Consider the following 24,353-nt stretch of genomic DNA (forward strand, 5'->3'; position numbering starts at 1 on the left):
CCTCTCTCTTCCCCCTCTCTCTTCCTCCTCTCCCTTCCCCCCTCCCTTCCCCCCTCTTCTTTCCACCATACCCTTCCCCCACTCCCGTCCCCGTCTCCCTTCCCCACTCTCGAATCCCCCATCTATCTAACCACATCTCCATTCCCCCCTCTCCCGTCCCCATCACTCTACCTCCCTCTCTCTACCCCCCTCTCTCTACGCCCCTCTATCATCCCCCTCTCTCTAACCCCCACTCTCTTCCAGCTTCTCCCTTTCCACCTTTCTCCCTTCTACCCTCTCCCTTCCTCCCACTCCCTACGCCGTCTCGTTCACCATTCTTCCTTCCCAAATGTCCTTATCCCCCCGCTCCCTAGCCCGCACTCCCTAGCCCCCGCTCCCTGCCCCCTCTGGCCTCCCAGTAGTCTTGGCCATATTGTATGCCTTTTTTCCAATTTGATACTAGCCCTTATGTCCTTACTTAGACATGGATGTTTATCCCTTCTCTTAGAGTCTTTCTTTCTCATTGATATATTTTTTTGTTGAGAGTTATGATATATCTCCTTAACTATCTGCCATTGCTCATCCACAGTCCGACACTTTCATTTATTTCCCCAGTCCATTTTAGCCCACTCTGCATTCATACCTTTGAAGTCGCCTTTATTTAAGCTTAGAACACAGGTTTGAGATCGAGCTATCTCACCCTCGAAATGAAATTGAAATTCAACCATGTTATGATCACTCATTCCTCGAGGATCCTTTATTCGAAGATCGACTATTAATCCTGTCTCATTACACAGTACTGGAACTAAGATAGCCGGTTCCCGGGTTGGTTCTGCAATGTAAAATTTGTATAATCATGATGTAAGTTTAATTCGTGATCGTTGTTATTTTAAGTCAATAAAGAATTGTTAGTGGACTATTTACTTTCTCTGTTCTGCATTGATCAGTTGGCCCTTCGTAACCTGTGCATGTCCTAATTGAGGGTTGGCAAGTTACACTCCTGTTATATCGCGCTGCACAGAGTTTACAGCACAGAAACAGCCCAACTGATGTATGCTGGTTTTTTGTGCTCCACACGAGCCTCCTCCCAACTTACTTCTTCTCATCTGTACACATATCATTATCTTCCTTTCTCCCTCATGTAATTATATAGCTTCCCATTAAATACTGTTCAGCTCAACCACTGCTTGCAATGGTGAGTACCACATTCTCAGTACTTTCTTAATAAAGGATTTGCTCCAGAATTTCTTATTGAATTTATTACTGGCAATCTTATATTAATGAGCGCTAGTTGTGGACTGACCTACAAGAGGAAATATATTCTCTACGTCTAACCTATAGAAGCCCTTCCTAATTTTAAAGACTTCTATTACGTTACCCCTCGGGCTTCTCTTTCCGTGAGAACCGAGCCTCAGTGTGTGCAGTCTTCCCTGATAGTTACACCTTCTCAATTCTGATATCATCCTTGTAAACCCTTTTTGCTGTTTCTACAGTGAATCTACAGCCTTTTTAACTTTGTTCGTGTAGTCTAACCAAAGTTATAAATATGTCCATCATAGCTTCTCTACTTTCCGAAAGTCCATTAGTTGCTAACCTTTGTTAACCTGAGTTACTATTTGTAAAGATTTGGAACGCTACCCCTGCCTCTGTTTGGGCCTCTACCCATTTAGACTCATTCTCCATTGTGACCTTCTTATTGCTGCTATCAAAATGTACCCACACATATTTAACTATTTAACTATATTGGAATTAATTTGCCATTTGCAAGCGCATTCCGCAAGATTGTTAATGTCTTCTTTCTTGTTTCGCAGCCTGGAAGGGTCTTATGGACTCATCCTGCTGCTATTTTTTATTAACCAAACAGCCCTTTGGTGTGATCCACAGATTTTGATATTGTGCTTCCAATTGCCCAGTCAGTCTGATATCGAATTTTCAGCCGCTTTTCATTCGGCTTGATTTTCTTTTACATTGACTTGATATCTCCATGATAATTTTTATTCTTTGGGTGCCGCTTTCTGTTCCCTGCCCCTGCTGATTAGTGTTTCAGCAATCAATCCTCAATCATCTCAGTGCAGGCCCCTGCCGGTAAACCTTTTGACCATTGTTATAACCCTGCTCCTGGTGAGTTCCTTTTAATAACATTAGTGTTTGGCCTATTCCGAGCCGAACCTGCTTCTCAGCCACATTTAATCGATAGTTGTGCCTATTATCATCATTTCCGTTTGATTTTCACTGTTGCATATCCGCAGATCAGGCAACCCTTGTCTGAAAATTGCTCAATTGAGTTAAATCAACCACTCAGGCAGTAACTGCTGTTGCGGGAATGCAGTAAAATGAGGACTCGCAGAAGTGATTTGTGCGGTTGGAATTGCCATTTGCATCTTGAAATGGAGACTGATCATTGTAGAGTTTCCCATAAGAATGGTATGAATTGTAATTCGACTCAATAATTGGGCCTAATATTTGGTCCTTATGCTGTAAACTGAGCCTAAAGCTTAATATCGATGCTGCATCCATCATAACATTCAGCCAGCTCACTTCCCTGATCCTATATCCCGAATCCCGCGTCCGCCAAGTCCCCTTCTCGGACCACCCTTTGCTTTTCCCTGTTTCCTTCCCCATATCCTCGTTTTCCCCAACTCAAAACTCTGCTCATTAACCTCGCATTCCAAAATCCCCCAACTCGCCCGTTACTTCTTTCGCTTTTTCTGTCTCCCATTCTGACTGAGCTCTGAACAGAAAACGCTGATGCTAAACCATGATGTGCAACTGAAACATAGCAATTTCAGAGTATTGGTAAAGAAAAACGCGCCTTTTTCGGCAACCGGTCATCTCAAGCGCTTTACAGCCAACTACTTTTGGAATGTATTAAATGTTGTAATGTAGGTGAACCTTGATTGACAATGTAATGATTTGAAGATAACAGTTGATGTTAGATTCATCATGGATCATTGAGTTCCCTGTGGGTGAAGGATGAGACAATATGGGAGCAAACCAGCCAATTGGCGGTTACATAAACTTGCTTCAAAGTTCACATTTATTTATTACGATCAATTGAAAGTTGTCTGTTTAAAATGATAGACAATTACAAGGTGACCTGCGGCAGTACGTATCAGCACTCAGGATCAAATGGAGGACATTTATTTCAGACTCACAATATAAAATATGATGCTTTTGAAAAAAATGTGGGTAAATATGCAGAGAGCAGCAGCACAGTAAACCACCCGGAGAACTCAGACTGAGAAATCAGACAGAAATTGTATACATGTGGTTGCAATTTGTCTCTGGCTTATCTCAAAATGGGCGATAGGCAATCTGTAGCCAGTATTTACACTGCCCGATTTTCTTTAGCAGCAAAATCAATATCACCACCGTGCTTTTCAGAAGACACTCGGGAGTAATTTAAAATAAAATCATTGCACAAAGCGGTGATAGCAACGGCGCTTTTAAACTTATCTCCTGTCGCGCATGGAGTGTGTTTGGGTCGATTGCCTTTTTTACACCAAACCCCATTTTACACTCCAAAGTTCCCAATACAAATACAGATATCACAATTCCTAATGGAATGAAAAAATAAGAGCAAAATGCAGGTCTATACACCTGGTATTGAATCATATCTACGTGCCTTGTTCCATTAATCCTTCGAAGCTCTGCTCCACTTGCAGAATGCACTTAGTCTTGAGTCTGCAAGCATTAAGACCAGTGGACTTTTTTATTGGTTCCTGAGATGTGGGTTTCGCTGGTGGTGGAGGGAGTGAATGTTTAAGATGGTGGAGGGATTGAATGTTGAAGATGATGAATGGAGTGTAGATCAAGCATGCTGCTTTGTCCTGGATGGTTTCCAGATTTTTGTGTTTTAGGAACAGCACTCATCTGGGCAAGTGGAGAAAAGTCCATCTCATTCTTATGCCTTGAAGATAGTGAAAAGGTTTAAGGGACTAAGGGGTGGGAGACACATCACAGAATACTCAGCCTCTGACCTGCTGTTGTAGACACACTATTTAAGTGGTGGTCCAATCAAAATTTCCCGTCAGTGGTGACCTCCAGGATGTTGATGGTGGAGTATTCTGCGATGTAATGCCATTGAATATCAAGGGCAGTGGTTACAGTATACCTTTTTAGAGATAATTATTACCTGGCAGCTATGTGACGTTAATGTTACTTGCCACTTATTAGCCAAGCCTGAATGTTGTCCAGGTCTTGCTGCAAGTGGGCATGGACTGCTTCATTATCTGTGGAGTTGCAAATGGAACGGAACATTGTACAAACATCAGCGAACAGCCCCAGTTCTGAACATATGATCGAGAGACGATGATAGATGAAGCAGCTGAAGATGGTGAGACCTAGGACACTGTCCTGAGGAACTCATGCAGCAATGTCCTGGGGTTGACATCATCATCATCATCATCATAGGCAGTCCCTCGAAATCGAGGAATACATGCTTCCATTCTAAACATGAGTTCTTATCTGCCTGAACAGTCAAATATGGTAACTACAGCCTCTGTCAGAGATTGAAGGAAAGGGTGGGTGGGAGTGATTTGAGTCACGCTCCTTTCACTGCCTGAGCTTGGTTTCTGCATGCTCTACGCGACAGAGACTCGAAGCGCTCAATGGCCTCCCGGATGCACTTTCTCCAGTTCGGGCGGTTTTCGGCCAGGGACTCCCAGGTGTCGGTGGCGATGTTGCATTTTTATCATGGAGACTTTGAGGGTGTCCTTGAAACGTTGCATCTGCTCACCTGGGGCTCTCTTGCCGTGCAGGAGTTCCGAATAGAGCCCTTGCTTTCGGAGTCTTGTGTCAGGCATTCAAACGATGTCGCCCGCACAGCGGAGCTCGTTTATTGTGGTCAATGCTTCGATGCTGGGAATGTTGGCCTAACCACAACCATCTTCGTTTGTCCTAAACAGTGGAGAGTTTTTTCAACTGATTCCAATTGACTTCAGCCTTTCTCGGGATACTTGATGCCACAATTGGTCACATGCAGCCTTGGTGTTAAAGGCAGTCACTCTAACCTATGAATTCAGCTCTTTTGTCAACTTTTGGACGAAGCCTGGAATTAGGTTTGAAGTCGGCTGGTTGTCGAGTACTTGATATTTTATATTATTTTTTTGATCAGCCTTAGCTTTACATAAAATGTGTCAAGCCGACAGAATGAGTGGTGATCTGATGAAGGAATTCAAAATGATGAAGAATTTGGATCCGATATTAAAGAAAAACGGATTTTCACTTGTTGGCCAATGGATTACTTAAGACCATCTCGAAAAGTGGAGAGCGATGTTTAGATCGATTTTATCTATCCTGTGGGTCCTCCTTGTTGTTGTAAAGTGGCTCAGTAAAACTACACCAAGAACCAAGCATTAATACAGCTTTAAGCCCCAAACAGATTGATTATCTATTAAGAGAACAAGGGAAGAGCAGCAACAATTTAAAGCGTATTTAAATAGTTGCATTGTGTTTTGTAAAATAATAAATCGCTTGCAGGTCTTGTGTTCAAACGGTACTGTAATTAATACTTTTATGCAGTGATACCTTTAATATTTTCTCATCTAATGCAGTAATTATCAGTCTTAATAGAAGATGTTTAAATGCCAGACCGAGAGAACTAGATTTCCCAGTCCATGTACAATGGCTGTTGGATTTCTTCAAATCAGTGAGTGCTGGGGAATTGGTGGAAGAGGAGGACAGGTCCCGAATGAAAACACCCGAATTTCTGACCATTGTTTTAAATGGGCACCAATTTGAGCAGGATAGCTTCTGGACATTTATCCCTCTCTGTCTTTCTCCCTATTCACGGTTCCGAGGTGATTTAAAAAAACAGACACAGTCGCAGGCAATTCTGCCCACTCTACTTTCTAGAAATGATCCAGCGCAATTTACTTTGATTGCAAAAGTGCCGACATTAATTCCGTGAGCTTCATGGATTAATAAATCTCTTTTAAAATTGAATCACCAGCCCAGCAGCCGCAATCCTGGCAGAGCATGCTCCAGGGGCCGCATGGCCTACTCCTGTTCCTATTTCTTATGTGGTAACCTTGAGCAACTCACACAATTGATCCTCAAAAAACTTCCCTGAGAACAGCTCAACAATTCTAGCAACAGTGTGTTCAGAACAGTTGGGACAGGATTTATGCGTGATATGTGGTTTATAAACGCTTGTGTAATAGGACCGAATGGGAGAAGTTAACGCCAAGCTAAATTGAAGAAAATGATGCTTACATTTTCCTTACAGCCAACCATTAAATCTGTGCAAATCTGCATTGGAGCTTCTGTAAACAGCCTTACGTTTGGGAATTTGAGAAACATAATATTTAAATAGTCACCGTTACTGCCTGGGCGTTAAACATTCATTGAAATAAATCAGGAAGATCAGATGGGTTCTGTAAGGGGCCTGCAAACAAGGCAGTAAGAATTATAATCCAGCCCCACATCTCTCTAATCTGCCAATATCCATTGTAGCCACAACTATACAAGGGCAAAATATAGAATTTAGTTTCAATTAGATATTCAGGGGCCGGACGCCAGTGCAGGTCAAACACACCTCATCAGACGCTGTTTAAAAGTAGGAGCAGGTATCTGTCCTTCCTTTCTCCCCTTTGCTTGCTGCTCATTAACTCAACCGTACAGCTGCACAGGCTCTTTCTGAGATGCCGCGATGTACAGGATAAGCGTATGTAAAACAGCACTTACTGCGTCCAAATAATTGTACTTGATGCATTGTGTTACCTTTATGAGAAAAACGATGAGATGGTTCATATTCAGAAGGAGTTAATTTTTCTCACTGATTTTATTTTTAAACATTCACCTAACTAACCGCTCCGGGATAAGTTACTGACAAAACACACCAGGCCCAGAACCTCAGCCGCCACATTGGAAAATCGTGTTTTAGCTTCCGAGGATGTGATTTTCATCCATTAAAATAGTGAATGGCGAATCATGAGTTGATGGCATGGTTTTTTCACCGGTGCTCCTAGGCAGTGCTCAGATCGCCAAAGTGGTAATTGTCCTTTAAACAGATCAAGACATTCCCTGGTTTTATCCCAGGTCTGAGCTGAGTTATCTGGTCTCAGTAGGAACAGCAGTAGAGAGACTGAAATAGACGTCCTTCCAATGGCCGATCAGCACTCAGAGCAAAGGCTCAATCTGAAGACTTGCCAGCAGAGTATGACATGGAACAATTATCCTCACATTGAACCTGAACCCATTGAGGGAAGTGAACGGATAGAGTGAGCAAATATGTTTGCAAATCTTCACTTTCACCCATTAGAGCGACTGTTTACTGTGGTGACTAGAATTCATGGCCACAATATCTGACCGCTAATTGATAGAGCTTCGCATCGGCCTTTTTTTTGTATTGAAAGATATGTGATGAGGTGGGTGCTTTTCTGTGAAGGACATTTACTGAGACATGGCAGCATTTAAACCAGTGACAGATTTAAACCCCATAGCAAGTTCTGTTACACATACTGAGAACCAGCTCTGCGCAGTTATTGGGACTGGGGAGACTTGGAAGGAATAATACACATTTGCTACAATTACGTTTGGAAAAGGAGTGTGGTCAGGAGCAATTGGGGCCCTTGACAACTGATAACAGTGATATTGAGTCTGATTTCACGGCCGCTATGGGTGCGTATGTGGTGCGCAGACATGCATAAGATTCCCGCAAGTTTCGGGTTTCATCACCCATTGCACATGCACCTGAATCCGGAAGTTGTTAGCTGTCAAGAATCCACTGGACAGATCATACGAGGCTTACAGAAATGGGAATTTTCTGGAGGAGAGTGCATTATTTGCCGAACTTCTGTCCATCGAAAGCCTGTGAAATTCTTACGCCTTTCTAAGTCATTTAAAGGAAAGAAAATTAAATGTTTTATATAATTTAAATATATAAAGACCTGTGATATAAGGTAAGTTTATTTTTAGACACTTGAAAATATGTTAATATTTTTCGAAAATATCTTTTAAGTAGCTCTAAATAGCTTTAAATAGCTTTAAATGGATTTAACTAGTTTTAAATAGCTAATTAAATTCCAGTTTGATTAATTGTAAATATGTGATAAATTTAAAAAATGACTTTAAGTGTTTGTGTATTTGTGATGTATTCCTATTCATACTTAAGGTAATTCCCGACATACTGAACTCACCACAAGTATGAATGGGAATATACCGACTTTTATTGGATGGGCCTGCCCAGTTGATCCTATGGACACTTACAAAACGCCTGCTTCCCTGGGATAAGTGGGCCTCGAATCAGGCCGATGTGTAGAAACCCAGGGCCGCTAACGCCGAACCACCTGGACCATTATGTAAGTTTCGAATTTTTTTAAGATCGGAGGCTGCCGCCCGCAGGAAATCTCTCTCCCCAATTTCTGCAACATTGTAAATGAAAATAAGGAAGTAGTGGACATGTTAAATAATTATTTGCAGCATTTACATTTGCCGGAGAATTCTAGAAAATTAATATTGAATCATGGACGGGACTCAACAAAAAGAATGTAAGCAAAATCTTTATAATGAAGAAAATCATGGAATTATAGAGTGACAAATCCCAAATACCAGATCGGTTCCATCTCAGGGTTTTAAAGAAATTAGATGAGGACATTGCAGATGCACTAACAACAATCTTCCAATGTTCTCTCGATGTGGAAACCGTTCCTTTAGATTGCAAATTTGAGCATGTCAGTCTGCTATTCAGAAAGTTGAGAGAGGGAAACCAACGAATTAGCATACGATGCGCTGCTGGAAAATAACTAGAGCCTAAAACTAATGATTGAGCGATTGAACAGCTTGAATCCCCTTCTGGTGAGTGGCCACAGGTCATAGATGCCGATCAGAGAGAGCCAGCATGGCTTTGGAAAGGTTAAGTCAGGCCTCACCAATTTGACTGATATATTTTTCAGATGTGGTATTGAACAGGGAAATGTTTATGAACACTTAATTATGCAGCAACTAGTAGTAATACGTCTCCCTTCTGCGCATGCCTATCAAGCGAGAGTTAGGACAAATATCATCGGCTCCATCCCATCCCCCAGCGCAATATGTACTAACCTTGTCTGCTCATGCATCTCAGCCGATCCATTCAGCATGAAGCCCGAAGCCCGTGTAGCCGAACGTATCTAACGAGTCACCAATTGAGGCGCTGCCTCGCAAAATGCCGAGCTGCGAGCCTCCCACAGCGCTGACTTCCGCGCCTCACATAGCGCCGAGCCCCGAGCCTCCCATAGTGCTGAGTTCTGAGCCACCCATAGTACCGAACCCTGAGCCTCCTATAGCGCAGTTCCGAGGCTCCCATAGCGCCGTTCCGAGCCTCCCATAGCGCCGAGACACGATCCTAAAATAGGGCCGAGCCCCGAGCCTCCAAAAGCGCCGAGCCCCGACCCTCCCATAGTGCCACAGCAACAAGCCCCGAGCCTCCCATAGCGCTGTTCCGAGCCTCCCATAGCGCCGTTCCGAACCACTCCTAGCGCCGAGCCTCGAGCCTCCCATAGCAACGAGCCCCAAGCAGGCGCCGGACCACGAGCCTCCACAGCGACGGGCAAAGCAAGAGGCAGGCGGGGAGATTGGGCAGTGAGGACAGCGAGAAGTGGAGAAAGAGAGCTTGAGGAGGGGTGGGAGACCTTGCCGGGGGACAGAGAGAGAGAGAGAGAGCCTGGTGTGGGGGAACAAGAGAGAGGTAGAGTCTGGGGGAAGGGACAGAGAGAGAGCCTGGGGGCACGGGGTTGAGGGGTTGTGACGGAGAGAGAGAGAGAGTCCGGGGGACATGAACTTGGGCTGGGCGGATCCAATTACACATTCCAGAGGAAATTCAGGGTGTGGCTTATCCTCCAAGGGGACCAATCAGCAATGTGTCTGGAGAGCCAATCGGAGAACCCGCTGCATTTCAGTTAGTACAAATAAGGTTATGCTTATTTATATGGATTTCCAGAAGGCATTTAATGAAGTCCCTGATTAGAGACTGTTCGCTGAAGTTGAAGCTCATGGAATTCAATGCACATTATTTAGCTGGTTCGGTAATTGGCTGAGCAGTGGAACAAAGAGAGTAGGGATAATAGGCAGATAATCTAATTGGCAGGATGTGAGTAGAGGTGTTCCACAAGGATCTGTGTTTGAGCTTTATCAATTCACCATATTTATTAAAGACTTAGATAATGCGATAGGAAGCTACATATCAAAGCTAATTGGCGACACAAAGATAGGCGGCATTATAAGCAGTCTAGTTGGAAGGATAACATTCGAAAGATAGTAATACATTAAGTGAACGGGCAAAATTGGCAAATGGATTTCAACGTAGACAAATGTAAGTTATTTCACTTTATAATTAGAAAGGATAGAACAGAGTACTTTCAAAATGTCGAAAAGCTAGCAGCAGTAGATGTCCAAACAGACTTGGGGTCCATGTACATAGAGATTCAACATCATTAAATAGGATCAGAAAATTATTTAAACGGCTAATGGAATGTGGGCCTTTAGATGTAGAGGATTGAAATACACGGGGAATAGAATTTATGCTGCAGGTATATACAGCCCTGTTACAAAAGACCTGGAGTGCTGTGACAACTTCTGGTTACCACACCGTTGGAAGCATATATTGGCCTTGGAAGAGTGCAGCATAAATTTACCAGAATGTTAATTGGACTCCAAGGCTTAAATTACGAGGAGAGATTACACAAACTATGGTTGTATTCCATGGAATTTGCACGGTTAAGCAGAGTTTGATCAAAGTTTTCAAGATATAAGGGGAACTGATAGGGTAGATAGTTAATTTCATTTGGTTTGGGCAGTCGAGGACTCTGGGGCTTAGTAGAACAATGAAAGCCAGGGCATTCTGTAATGAAGTTAGGAAACACTTCCACACACACACAGGCTGGCAGATGTTTGGAACTTTCTTCCGCAAAGGACAATTGATACGAGTTCAATCGTTAATTTTAAAATTGAGATTGAAAGCGTTTTGGTAAAGAAAGATATTACGAGATATGTGGCAAAGGCGGGTATATGGAGTTAGGCCACAGATCAGCCCGAATATGGCAGAAAATGTTCAAAGTGATAAATAGCCTGCTCCTGTTCCTATGTTCCTTTGGGGAGTAATGGTTTAAATTTAGTGCTGTTAATTTGAAATAATTCGCATAATTATCTGATCAAAGGGATATTTAATCACATTCTTTAATGCATCTCTAAACTTAGCCTGCATAAATAAGCGTGTTGGTGCAGGAATTAAAACGCTGGAGCATATATCCACTGTGTTCCATGATGGTTAAAGGATCTGCGTAACCTGTTTGGAAAAATTGAGTGTCTTTAATTTCTACACATATTTGATAGAGGGAAATTACTATCCATAACAGGATAAAGCTGCCTGAAATTGCAAGCAATAAAGTAATGGATTTCCTTCGGTTCTCCATCTCTGGATCATTATGACTCTCGCCCTTCTTGCTTCCTCGGAGCCCTCTCCTGCCGCTACTGGCCTGTAGAATGTGCCTGATGGTCAGAGCATTGAACAGTGCAATCAACACAAAAGGAGCGAATGGGGTTAAAACAATGCGAAACCAGTGGTAAGCCATTGAAATGGACAAGATGTAGCTGGCAGATTTTACAACACAGAACCATTGTATGTTATCAATTATTTCACCAAAATTGACTGCTAAGTAAAGTGGAATATTTAGTAAAAGACTCAACCCACACACCGTTGTTATAATAACAGCCGCAGTTTTCGCCATGCAATATTTGACTCTCAGCTTCTGGTAACAAATGGCGATGAATCGATCAAAGGTGAAGGCGACGGTTAACCAGACAGAACAATCAATGGCAGCAAATCCCAGGCAGATATTGAGAGCGCAGATGAGAGTATAGTTTAGGAATGAATGTGCGAAATGTATCCCTTTAATCTCATGCAGAATTACGTCAAATATCAGAACCAGTAGATCTGCCTTTGCCATGGCTACCAGGTAACGAGAGATAGATGCGGAGAGACCGCACCTTGGCCGGTAGAGAATCACAATTGTGATTAAATTCGCTGCAATGGAAATGGGATAAATAAATTAATCATTGTAGTCGTTACAAAATGGCCAGCAGGTAATACGATTGAATCAATTTGCAGCATTTTTGTTCTGCTACTCAGCTCCTGCTCTCTCTGTTACTCTTGATGTATTTCTATAGCTGTCACTGATTCCGACCATCCCTCTGTTGTCCTCACAATCTACGTTTCTCCTGCCATTCTCGATATGTTTCAGTTTGTTTCTGTGTCGCTCTAATAATCTCTGCCTCTCTATCTTTAGCCGGGAATTTCCTATTCGGTAATTTTTGGCGCGAAAGGCTAAGGGTTAATATACAGTATCACCCAGAAACGTGTTCTTAACCGCCAGGTCTCCACACGAGCATAGCGTGAGCTGTAGATTGGGACAGCCTTGTGAGCACACTAGTGCTGGCATCAGAAAATGTGTATTATTCAACTAAAATGATGGGAAAATTAAATGGAGTGTCAGATTATGGGGAGAAACATTCTGAGATACTTTGGAGAGTCTCAGAAGATATCACTACCGGTTAGCCATCTTGGCCAGGGTGAAGAAGTGGATTACTCAGAAGAAACAGGCAACTATATAAATAACGGAAGCCCGAGGTTCAGACATAAGTTGGCAAACCATGAGCCGACGCAATAAGGGAAAAAATACAAATGGTTAAAGCACGATTGCCTTTAATGTAAATTGATTGATTCTAGGGATGCGGGTATCGCTGGCCCATCCCTAATTCTGTTTGGAGACTTGCTGGACCGCTTCAGAGCTCAGCTAGTTATCAGCCACGCAGGTGTGGGATTTGAGTCAGGCATAGGCCAGATGGTTAAGGATGGAATTTTCCTTCCCTCAAGGAAAGAGGTGAATAATTCTGCACATTATGACAGTCCGATATGCATGTGCTCAATTTATGACTGCTAAGTTTATTTTAAGTTCCAGATATTTTTGAGAAAATTTAAATTCTCAACCAGCCATGGTGGGTGTGATCTCATGTTTGTTGGGATTATTAGTCCATGTCTCTGCTTTCATAATCCAGGAGCAAACCAAAGTCCTTTGAATTACATAACCCAGCGCGTTTTCAAATAGCTATCAGTTTCCGAGCATCGGTTTTTCACCTGGAAAAAATAGTTCTATTTAGACCTCTGTCTATCAGATTGGCTTTGTTTACAACTTTATTTTTACTCTATCGATATTTATGACCCTGTCACTCTCTAACTTTCTGTCTTTTTCTCTACTTCTGACTCTGTGGGTGAAATCGGTTTTCGATGTCTTATTCGGAGACAGAGGTTTTTGAATTTATTCCAATGGGAAAGGTAATTGGGCGCGGAGTAAAACGGGCTGCGATTCGCTTTGAGCCCGTCTACCACTGCTGCCGAAGATCAGTCCTGCAAGGCTCTAAACAAAATTATTAACACTATCGGTGCTGAAGCTGCGGGGAATTTCTTTTAGATTATTGCATTAAGGTTTTAGTAGAAACTAATGCCAGTTAATTGATCTCTGTGATTATGGGCTGTGCAAACAACTCCGTGAAAATAAACAGACGACAGAATCCACAAAAGCAGCGAGACAGCTAAACAATGAATGAAATTGACAACTGATGGTAATGACTTACCAGGAACACCAAACACTGCGAGAATACGGTAGTAAGCGTCTTCAATCTGGGCAAGGATTAGTCGATCCATCTGTCCCAGGTACACGGTGCGGTGCTGCAGGCAATAACTCAGTCTGACATTAAGATGAAGCCGCTTCAATCCAACCATTATCTATATCTGAGATAAATCTCAAATGAGACAATTAGCTTATGCAATGACGGACATTACTTACGGTCTTTTAAACAAACAAATCGGACCCCTGCTGTTCCGCAAATTATATTTGGCTATTAGGAGGGTGAAACTCCTGATTCGTGAAATTTGGCGCTTGTTTTTCCTCTAATAATGATTAAATGTGTCAGACAGAGCTTGTTTTTTATAGAGTACTTTTTGTTCTAGCCCACAATTTTCAGGGTTGTGTCAATGTTTTCAGTTTTTCTGGCTCCAGAAGCTGCCAGACGCCCAATCTAATCATTCAATATCCTCCCCTTGTACCTTGCACTCCCTCTATCGTATTCCTTGGTGAAGACTGGGGCAGGAGATTTGCTTCTGTTTTATCTCTACCATTGTACCTTCTAGATGGTTATTTCCTTGTACATTCAATGAATCATTCCCTTTATGTAATTATTATGTTGTTTTTGATCTGTTTCTAAATACATTAAATTCGTTTGCTATTTACTTGCCAGTCTTCCTTCAGACTTATTACCACCAGTTCCAATCTATTTTGCTTCCGGCCAATATTTCAGTTTGATTTCTTTAACACTCGAAATGTCACGCACTTTTTAAACTCATTTTAATTTTTATTTCACTGCAACTTCTTGGAACTGCACCTTTGGTTGAGCTACCTTTACTTGTGGGAATACGTGCAGGTTGTAGCTTAACATTCTGCTGTTTGAATGATTCCCACGACCTCTCCTCTGCCTTATGGTGAGACTTTCGTTCCACATTTTCTAGGATTGTTTACTTTCATTAATTGAAACTAACTTCGCCCTGTTCTGTATCTTTATCTGTGATTGTTGTCCCTCCTTTTCAGATTTATCATGGAATGTTACTATATTTTCCTATGCTACAGGCACAGACGGTTATTTATTATAATCCTTGAAACGTGATATTTAAACCTCCTTCACGTCTGCTCACTTTGGCTCTTCCATCTCTTCTCATTCACCTGTCCTTTTCCTTCCCTTCACCTATCTTTCCTTTCTGCCAGCATCAGTATCTGCTTCACTTTTGTCACGCACTGCCTGATATTCAATCCAATTGAGGGTTATGGAAGTGAACATTGGGCGCTGTGTTTAACAGGCAGGCGATGCTGTACCACCCGTAATACACAGAGGCCAATATTCAATCCCATCGACTGTAATGGAACATAACATTATGAAGTGAGTACAACAGGCAGGCAATGTCGTGTTATAAGCAAAACCTGATATTTAATCCATCAGCTCCAAAGGAACTAAAAGTGTGCTTAACAGGCAGTATATGCTGTACCGCCCGTTATAAACAGAGCTGGCTATTCAATTCCATTGACTGCAATGCAACAGAATATTGGGAGTTGTGTTTAACAGGCGGGCGATACTGTACCGCTCATTGTGCACAGAGGCTGATATTCACTGTAATGGAGCTCAATATTGGGCGGTGTGGAAACAGGCGTGCGATGCTGTACCGCCCGTTATTTGCAGCACTGTAATGCAACTGAATATAATAAGAACATAATGAATAGTGGCAGGATTAGATGATTTGGCATCACGAGTCTGCTCCGACATTCAATAAGATCTTTGCTGTTGTGATATTGGGCAATGTGTTTAACAGGCGGAAGATGCTGTACCACCCGTTATACACAGAGCCGGATATTCACTACCACTGACTTTAATGGAAGTGAATATCGGGTGGTGTGGAAACGGCCGGGCGATGCTGTACTAGCGGTTTGTGCCACTGCTGGAGAAACATTTCTAATCCCAGACTCTAAACATATAGTAAACAATTGTCAGCACAGATTTCAAAAGCGAAAATCTTGCATGGCCAATCGTATTGTATTCTGTTACGAAGTAACACAAAGCGTATATTATGTTTATCTGCTATAATTTGATTTTCAAAAGGACTCCCTCCGATAAGGTACTCAAAATAATCAATTCATGACAGAGGCCAGAGAACGTGGAGTAAGGGGAAAAGTGGCTGAATGGATAGAAACCTGCTACAAAACAGAAAACATCGCATTGAGGTTAAGGGTAGATGCTCAGACTGGCAAGATGGGAAGTGATGTTAAACTGAGATCAGTGCTGGGCTTACTGTTATTCAACAATTCCATAAACTATTTGGATTCGGAAATCAGAAGTACAGTTTCAACATTTGAAAATAAAACAATAAGTACATCTTTGATTTTTATAGCGCCTTTAACATAATAGAACTTCCATGGCGCTTCACAGGAGTGTCATAAGACAATAAACATTTAACGCCGAGCCAGATAAGGAGAAATTAGGGCAGATACCAAAAGTTTGATCAAAGAGATATGTTTTAAGAAATGTCTTAAGAACATAAGGAATAGGAACATGAGTCGGCCACCTGGGCCCTCAAGACTGCTCAGACATTTAATAAGATCATGGACTCAGCTCCAATTCCGTGCCACTACCCATAACTCTTGATTTCTTTATTTGTAAAGAATCTGTCTGTCACCGCCTTAAATACATTCATTGACACAACCAACCGGAAAATGACGCATTTATCCCGACTCTCTCATTTTTGTTAGTTAGCCAATCCTCTATCCATGGTAAAATATTGCCCCCAAAAACGTGAACATTTAATTCGACAGTAACCTGGTATGTGGCACCTTACAAAATGCCTTCTGGAAACCCAAATTCACCACATCCATCAGTTGACCCTTGTGCACGCTGCTCATTACGTCCTCACAGAAGTCCAGCAAATTGTTCAAACATGATTTCCCTTTCATAAAACCATGCTGTTTGATTGAACTATTCTTTTCCAGATGTCCCACTAATGCTTCCTTAATAATTGACTCCAGAATTTTTTCAACAACATATGTTAGGCTAACTGGTATGTAGTTTCCTGTTTTTCGTCTGCCTCCTTTTTAAATAGGGGCTTTATATTTTCGGTTTTCCAATCCGCTGGGTCCGCCCCAGAACCCAAGGAATTTTGGGAGATTACAACCAATGCATCCACTGTCTCCGCAGCTACTTCTTTTAAAACCCTAGTATATAAGCCATCAGGTCCAGTAGATTTGTCCGCCTTTAGTAACATTATTTTACAGAGTATGACTTCATTATTTTTCGTGATTGTATTAACTACCTTCCTCTTTGAAGCCTTTTGATTATCCAGTATGGATAAACAGTGAATAGTGGGGTGCTGCCGGGATCGCTTCTGGATCCGCAACTATTTACAATCTATATTAATGACTTGGATGAAGGGACACGCGGTAATTTAGCCTAGTTTGCTGATGATGCAAAGATACGTGGGAAAGAAAATTGTGAGGAGGACACAACAAATCTGCAAAGGGATATAGACAGATTAAGTGATTGGGCAAAAATATGCAGATGGAATATAACGCAGGAAAATGTGAGATTATCCACTTTGGTAGAAAAAGTAGAAAAGCAAATTTTAATTTAAATGGAGAAAAATTGCAAAGTGCTGCAGCACAGAGGAACTGGGGGACCTTGTACAATGTTTTAGTGTCTGCTACCGTGAAGGCCGGTAAAAACTATTTGTTCAAAGTCTCAACCATTTCGCTCTGCTCCATTATTAATTACCCAGTCTCATCCTCGAGGAAACCAACATTTACTGTAGCCTCTCTTTTCCTTTTTATGTACCTGTAGCAACTCTCAGAATCTGTTTTTATATTTCGTGCTAGTTTACTTTCATAATCTATTTTCACTCTCGTTATCATTTTTTTAGACATTCTTTGCTGGCTTTTATAAGTTTCACAATTTTCTGGCCTCCCACTCGTCTTGGCCATATTGTGTGCCCTTCTTTCAATTTGATACAATTCATTATTTCCTTATTTGCCACGAATAGTTATCGCTTCTCTTCCTGTCTTTCCTTCTCATTGTAATATATTTTTGATACGAGTTACGAAATATTTCCTTAATTGTCTGCCACTGGTCATGAAACATCCGATAATTTAAGGAGGAAAGAGAGGCGGAGAGGTTTAGGGAGGGAATTCCAGGGCTTGGGGAATCGGCAACGGAAGGCACGGCCACCAATTGATGAGCGATTAGAATCAGGGATGAGCAAGAGGCCAGAATTGGAGGAGTAAGGGGTTTGTGGTGCTGGAGGTGTTTACAGAAATAGGGAGGAGCGAGGCCCTGGAGGGATTTAAGAACAAGAATGAAAATTTTGAAATCGAAGGATTGCTTAACCTGGAGCCAATGTAGGTCAACGAGCACAGGGATCATATGTGAGTGGAACTTGGTGCGAATTAGGATGCGGGCAGTCGTATTTTGGATCATGTCTTCTTCACATAGGGTAGAACGTGGCAGACCACCAGGAGAGAGTTGGAATAGTCATGTCTAAATGTAACAAAGGCATTGATGAATGTTTCAGCATCAAATGAGCTGAGGCAATGGATTAGACGGGTGATGTTACAGAGGTCGAAATAAGAGGTCTTAGTTATGCCACGAATATGTGGTCGGAAGCTCATTTCATGGCCAAGTATGACACCGAGTTTGCAAACAGTGTGGTTCCGCCTCGGGCAAATGTTAGGGAGAGGGATGCAATCAGTTGCTAGGGAAAGGAGTTTGTTGCGAGCATTGAAAAAATTGGCTTCGCTGTTCTCAATATTAATTATAGAAAATCACTGCTCATCCAAAAATGGATGTCAGACAAGCAGTCGGATAATTTAGAGATCGTGGAGAGGTCGAGTGAAGTGGTTGTGTGGTAGAGCTGGGTGTAATCAGGTTACATGTGGAGACTGACACAGAATGTTTAGATGATGACACCAAGGGTCAATATGTAGATGAATAAATGGAATGCACCAACGATTGATCCTTGCGGAAGACCAGAGGTAACGATACATGAGTGGGAATTAAAGCCATTGCAGGTGATTCTCTGGCTTTGATTAGAAATATAAGGATGGATCCAGGCGATTGCAGTCCTACTCAGTTGGACGATAGTGAAGAGACGTTGGAGAAGGATAGACTGGTCAACTGTGCCAAATGCTGCAGACAAGTCAAGAAGGATGAGGAGGGATAGGTTACCTTTGTCACAGTCACAAAGAAAGTAACTTGTGACTTTGATGAGATCCGCTTTGGTACTGTGGCAGACGTGGAAACCAGGTTGTCGGGATTCAAACATGGAATTGCAGAAAGATGGGAACAAATTTACGAAGCGACAACACGTTTTAGTACTTTGGAGAGTAAAGGGAGTTTGGAGATGGTGCGTTAGATTGCAAGGCAGAAGATTCAAGCGTTGTTTTTTTTAGCAGAAGGGTGTTGACATCAGCTTTGTGAGGGAGAGATTGGGACAGTGCCTTGGAGAGAAAACCGTTAACAATGTTAGCTATCATGGGAGCCACAAAAGGAAGTTTTGTGGTCTGCAGATTGATGGGAATCGGGTCAAGGGAGCAGGATTTGGGTCTCATGGACAATCTGAGCACGGATAGGTCATTAAGGGAGATAGACTGGAGAAAGATGTGTGTTCAGAGCTGGGCAGGAGCAATCTTAGAGGAAGTTTGGCTCGGTGGACATGGAGAAGGAAGGGAAGTGGCAGAGGCAGCTGAACTGATGGTCACAATTTTAGAGACAAAGAAGTCGATGGTTCGTCACATTTGTTATCAGAGGTGAATATGGAGGAGGCAGGGGTGCGGGGTTTACCTAGATGGTTAGCATTGAGAATGGAAGCCAGGGTTTATCTTTGTATACCCGAATAATTCTGGAATCGTGAGCAATTTTGTCAGACTGGAGTAAATCCGAAAATTCTTTACATAGTCCAGCCAGATCTGCTGGTGAATGGCATAAACTAGTTGTCCACAATATGAGTTCATCTCTACGACCAGTACTCAAGGCAACAAAGGTTATTGCCGTACCGTGGGGAACGAGCAGTGTAAGAGAAAGTAATTTTTTGAATAGGGACTAGGGCTTCAACATGGTGTGGTCAAGGAGATCGGTAAAAGCTGGAATGTCGTTACGAATGGAGCGCCAGAGGTTGGACTGTTGGGATTCCATAAGTAAGGCTGTAACAGTGTTGTGAGATAGTTTTGTTCCAGGGTTAAACACAGAAAGAAATAGGGTTAGGGTTGCGAGGGTTATGTAGTTCAGGACTGATAAAAGGAAATGGTCAGAGACCACTTTATCTGTCATCGACAGGATGAGAGTAGCGAGGCATAAGAGATCGCAAGGTCGAGGGGTTGTCGTAAATATGGTATGGCAAGTTTACATGGAGGGAGGGCAACAAATGCGAGGTATCGACTCGACTGAGAAAGACTATAACAAATTACAAGGAGACTGGGAGCAATACGGTGGAAGAGGATTTCCTGGAGTGCATAAGGGATGGTTTTGTAGACCAATATGTTGAGGAACCAACTAGGGGGGAGGCCATCTTAGACTGGGTGTTGTGTAATGAGAGAGGATTAATTAGCAATCTCATTGTGAGAGGCCCCTTGGGGAAGAGTGACCATAATATGGTGGAATTCTGCATTAGGTTGGAGAATGAAACAGTAAATTCAGAGACCATGGTCCAGAACTTAAAGAAGGGTAACTTTGAAGGTATGAGGCGTGAATTGGCTAGGATAGAGTGGCCAATGATACTTAGGGGGTTGACTGTGGATGGGCAATGGCAGACAGTTAGAGACCTCATGGATGAATTACAACAATTGTACATTCCTTTCTGGCGTAAAAATAAAAAAGGGAAGGTGGCTCAACCGTGGCTATTTAGGGAAATCAGGGATAGTATTAAAGCCAAGGAAGTGGCATACAATTTGGCCAGAAATAGCAGCGAACCTGGGGATTGGGAGAAATTTAGAACTCAGGAGAGGAGGACAAAGGATTTGATTAGGGCAGGGAAAATGGAGTACGAGAAGAAGCTTGCAGGGAACATTAAGCTGGATTGCAAAAGTTTCTATAGGTATGTAAAGAGAAAAAGGTTGGTGAAGACAAACGTAGGTCCCCTGCAGTCAGAATCAGGGGAAGTCATAACGGGGAACAAAGAAATGGCAGACCAATTGAACAAGTACTTTGGTTCGGTATTCACTAAGGAGGATACAAACAACCTTCCGGATATAAAAGTGGTCAGAGGGTCTAGTAAGGAGGGGGAACTGAGGGAAATCTTTATTAGTCGGGAAATTGTATTGGGGAAATTGATGGGATTGATGGCCGATAAATCCCCAGGGCCTGAGGACTGCATCCCAGAGTACTTAAGGAGGTGGCCTTGGAAATAGCGGATGCGTTGACAGTCATTTTCCAACATTCCATTGACTCTGGATCAGTTCAATTGGAGTGGAGGGTAGCAAATGTAACCCCACTTTTTAAAAAAGGAGGGAGAGAGAAAACAGGGAATTATAGACCGGTCAGCCTGACCTCAGTAGTGGGTAAAATGATGGAATCAATTATTAAGGATGTCATAGCAGTGCACCTGGAAAATGGTGACATGATAGGTCCAAGTCAGCATGGATTTGTGAAAGGGAAATCATGCTTGACAAATTTTTTGAGGATGTTTCCAGTAAAGTGGACAAAGGAGAACCAGTTGATGTGGTATATTTGGACTTTCAGAAGGCATTCGACAAGGTCCCATACAAGAGATTAATGTGCAAAGTTAAATCACATGGGATTGGGGGTAGTCTGCTGACGTGGATTGAGAACTGGTTGTCAGACAGGAAACAAAGAGTAGGAGTAAACGGGTACTTTTCAGAATGGCAGGCAGTGACTAGTGGGGTGCCGCAAGGTTCTGTGCTGGGGCCCCAGCTGTTTACATTGGACATTAATGACTTAGACGAGGCGATTAAATGCAGTGTCTCCAAATTTGCGGATGACACTAAGTTGGGTGGCAGTGTGAGCTGCGAGGATGATGCTATTAGGCTGAGAGTGACGTGGATAGGTTAGGTGAGTGGGCAAATGCATGGCAGATGAAGTATAATGTGGATAAATGTGAGGTTATCCACTTTGGTGGAAAAACAGAGAGACAGACTGTTATCTGAATGGTGACAGATTCGGAAAAGGGAAGGTGCAACGAGACCTTGGTGTCATGGTACATCAGTCATTGAAGGTTAGCATGCAGGTACAGCAGGCGGTTAAGAAAGCAAATGGCATGTTGGCCTTCATAGCGAGTGGATTTGAATACAGGGGCAGGGAGGTGTTGCTACAGTTGAACAGGGCCTTGGTGAGGCGACCTCTGGAGTATTGTGTACAGTTTTGGTTTCCTAACTTGAGGAAGGACATTCTTGCTATTGAGGGAGTGCAGCGAAGATTCACCAGACTGATTCCCGGGATGGCGGGACTGACCTATCAAGAAAGACTGGATCAACTGTGCTTGTATTCACTGGAGTTCAGAAGACTGAGAGGGGACCTCATAGAAACGTTTATAATTCTGACGGGTTTAGACAGGTTAGATGCAGGAAGAATGTTCCCAATGTTGGGGAAGTCCAGAACCAGGGGTCACAGTCTGAGGATAAGGGGTAAGCCATTTAGGACCGAGATGAGGAGAAACTTCTTCACCCAGAGAGTGGTGAACCTGTGGAATTCTCTACCACAGAAAGTAGTTGAGGCCAATTCACTAGATGTATTCAAAAGGGAGTTAGATGAAGTCCTGACTACTCGGGGGATCAAGGGTTATGGCGAGAAAGCAGGAAGGGGGTACATAAGTTTCATGTTCAGCCATGAACTCATTGAGTGGCGGTGCAGGCTAGAAGGGCTGAATGGCCTGCTCCTGCACCAATTTCTATGTTTCTATGTTTCTATGTTCAGACATTTTCAGAATAGACGTGTGATTAGCAAATTAATTTCAATGTAGATTGATGTGAGATGGACACTTTGATGGAAGATTAAGCATGTAGGAAGTCAAATGGTATGTTGGCCTTCATTGCAAGAGGATTTGAGTAGAAGAGCCAGGATGTTATACTGCAGTTATACAGGGCCTTGCTGAGACCCCATATGGAGTATTGTGTGTAGTTTTGTTCTCCTTACCTAAGAAAGGATAAACTTGCCACAGAGGGATTGCAGCGAAGGTTCAGCAGACTGATTCTTGGGATGGCAAGACTGTCGTATGAGGAGAGATTGGATCGACTAGGCCCGAGATTAGATGAATGAGAGGGGATCTCATTGCAACGTATAACATTCTGACTCAGTTAGGTAGAATGGAGGCGGAGAGGATGTTTACCCCGGCTAGGAAATTTAGAACAAGGGGTCACAGTCTTATGATATGGTGTCGGAAAATTAGGACCGAGATGAGGAGAAATTATTTCAGTCAGAGGGCGGTGAACCTGTGTAATTCTCCACTACAGAAGACTGTTGATGCGAAGTCACTGAATGTGTTTAAGAGGGAGATAGATGAATTTGTAGAAAAAAAGGCATCAAGGCGTGTGGGAGAAAAGCGGAAATATCGTTTTGCGATACAGCCTCACTATGATCATATTGAAAGTGGGTGCAGACGCGGTGGGCCGAATGGGTTACTACTGCTCCGATCTTCTATGTTTCTATGACAACACATTTTCCTTGGAAAATAATAGTCTAAATGCGGTGGAGGAGAAAATTGATCCAGCGGTTACTGAATGTACTGCAGAGATTAATAAGGCCATAAAAAGCAAAGTAAGCACTAGGATACATTTCTAGAGGGATCGAATTGGAAAGCAGAGAAGACACCTTAGAACTACAGTTAGAGTAGACAACCATTTACACAGTTCTGGTCTACATATTATAACCATGATGTAGAGGTACGGGAGAAGGCAAAAAAAAGATTTCCAACGATTATGCCTAAACAAAGAAATACACCTTTTAGGAACGACTGAACAGGGTCTGGCTCTTTTCTATGGAATAGAGACGACTGTGGTGGGAGCGCGGTGATTTTAAAGAGGTCTTCAAGATTATGAAAGGGTGGGATAATGGGTTAGATTTGCGGTGAAGTGTAATTTTGCGGTGAAGGGTCAGTTTGGGGTTGATGAGTCAGTTGGGGCGATGTGTCAGTTTGGTTGAGGCGTCAGTTTGATGTGAGGGATAAGTTTGGGGTGATGATTCAGTTTGGGGGTGATAGGTCAGTTTGGGATTGATGGGTCAGTTTAGGGGTCATGGGTCAGTTGGGGGAGATGGGTCAGTTTCGGTTGATCGGTCAGTTTTTGCTGATGGGTCAGTTTTTGGTAATAGGTCAGTTTGGGGTGATGGGTCAGTTTGGGGGGATGAGTCAATTTGGAGTGAGGGGTCAGTTTGGGGGTAATGGGTCAGATTGGGGTGATGAGTAAATTATCGGTTGATGGGTCAGTTTGGGATGATGAGTAAGTTTGGGGGCGATGGATCAGTTCGGGGGTGATGCGTCAGTTTGAGTGATGAGTTAGTGTGGGGTGATGGGTCAGTTTGGGGGGATGAGTCAGTTGTGGGGTGATGGGTCAGTTTGGGGGTGATGGTTCCGTTTGGGGGTGATGGGTCAGTTTAGGGTGATGGTTCAGTCTGGGATGATTAGTCAGTTTGGGGGATGGGTCAGTTTGCGGGTGATGAGTCAATTTGGCGTGAGGGGTCAGATTGGAGTGATGGGTCAGTTTCGGGTCATGCTTCAGTTTTAGGTGAGGGGTCAGTTTGGTGTGATTGGTCAGTTTGGGGTGAGGGGTCAGTTTGGGGTGATTATTCAGTTTTGGTTGAGGGGT

This window comes from Pristiophorus japonicus, chromosome 25 (assembly GCF_044704955.1).
Source record: "Pristiophorus japonicus isolate sPriJap1 chromosome 25, sPriJap1.hap1, whole genome shotgun sequence".
NCBI lineage: Eukaryota > Metazoa > Chordata > Chondrichthyes > Pristiophoridae > Pristiophorus > Pristiophorus japonicus.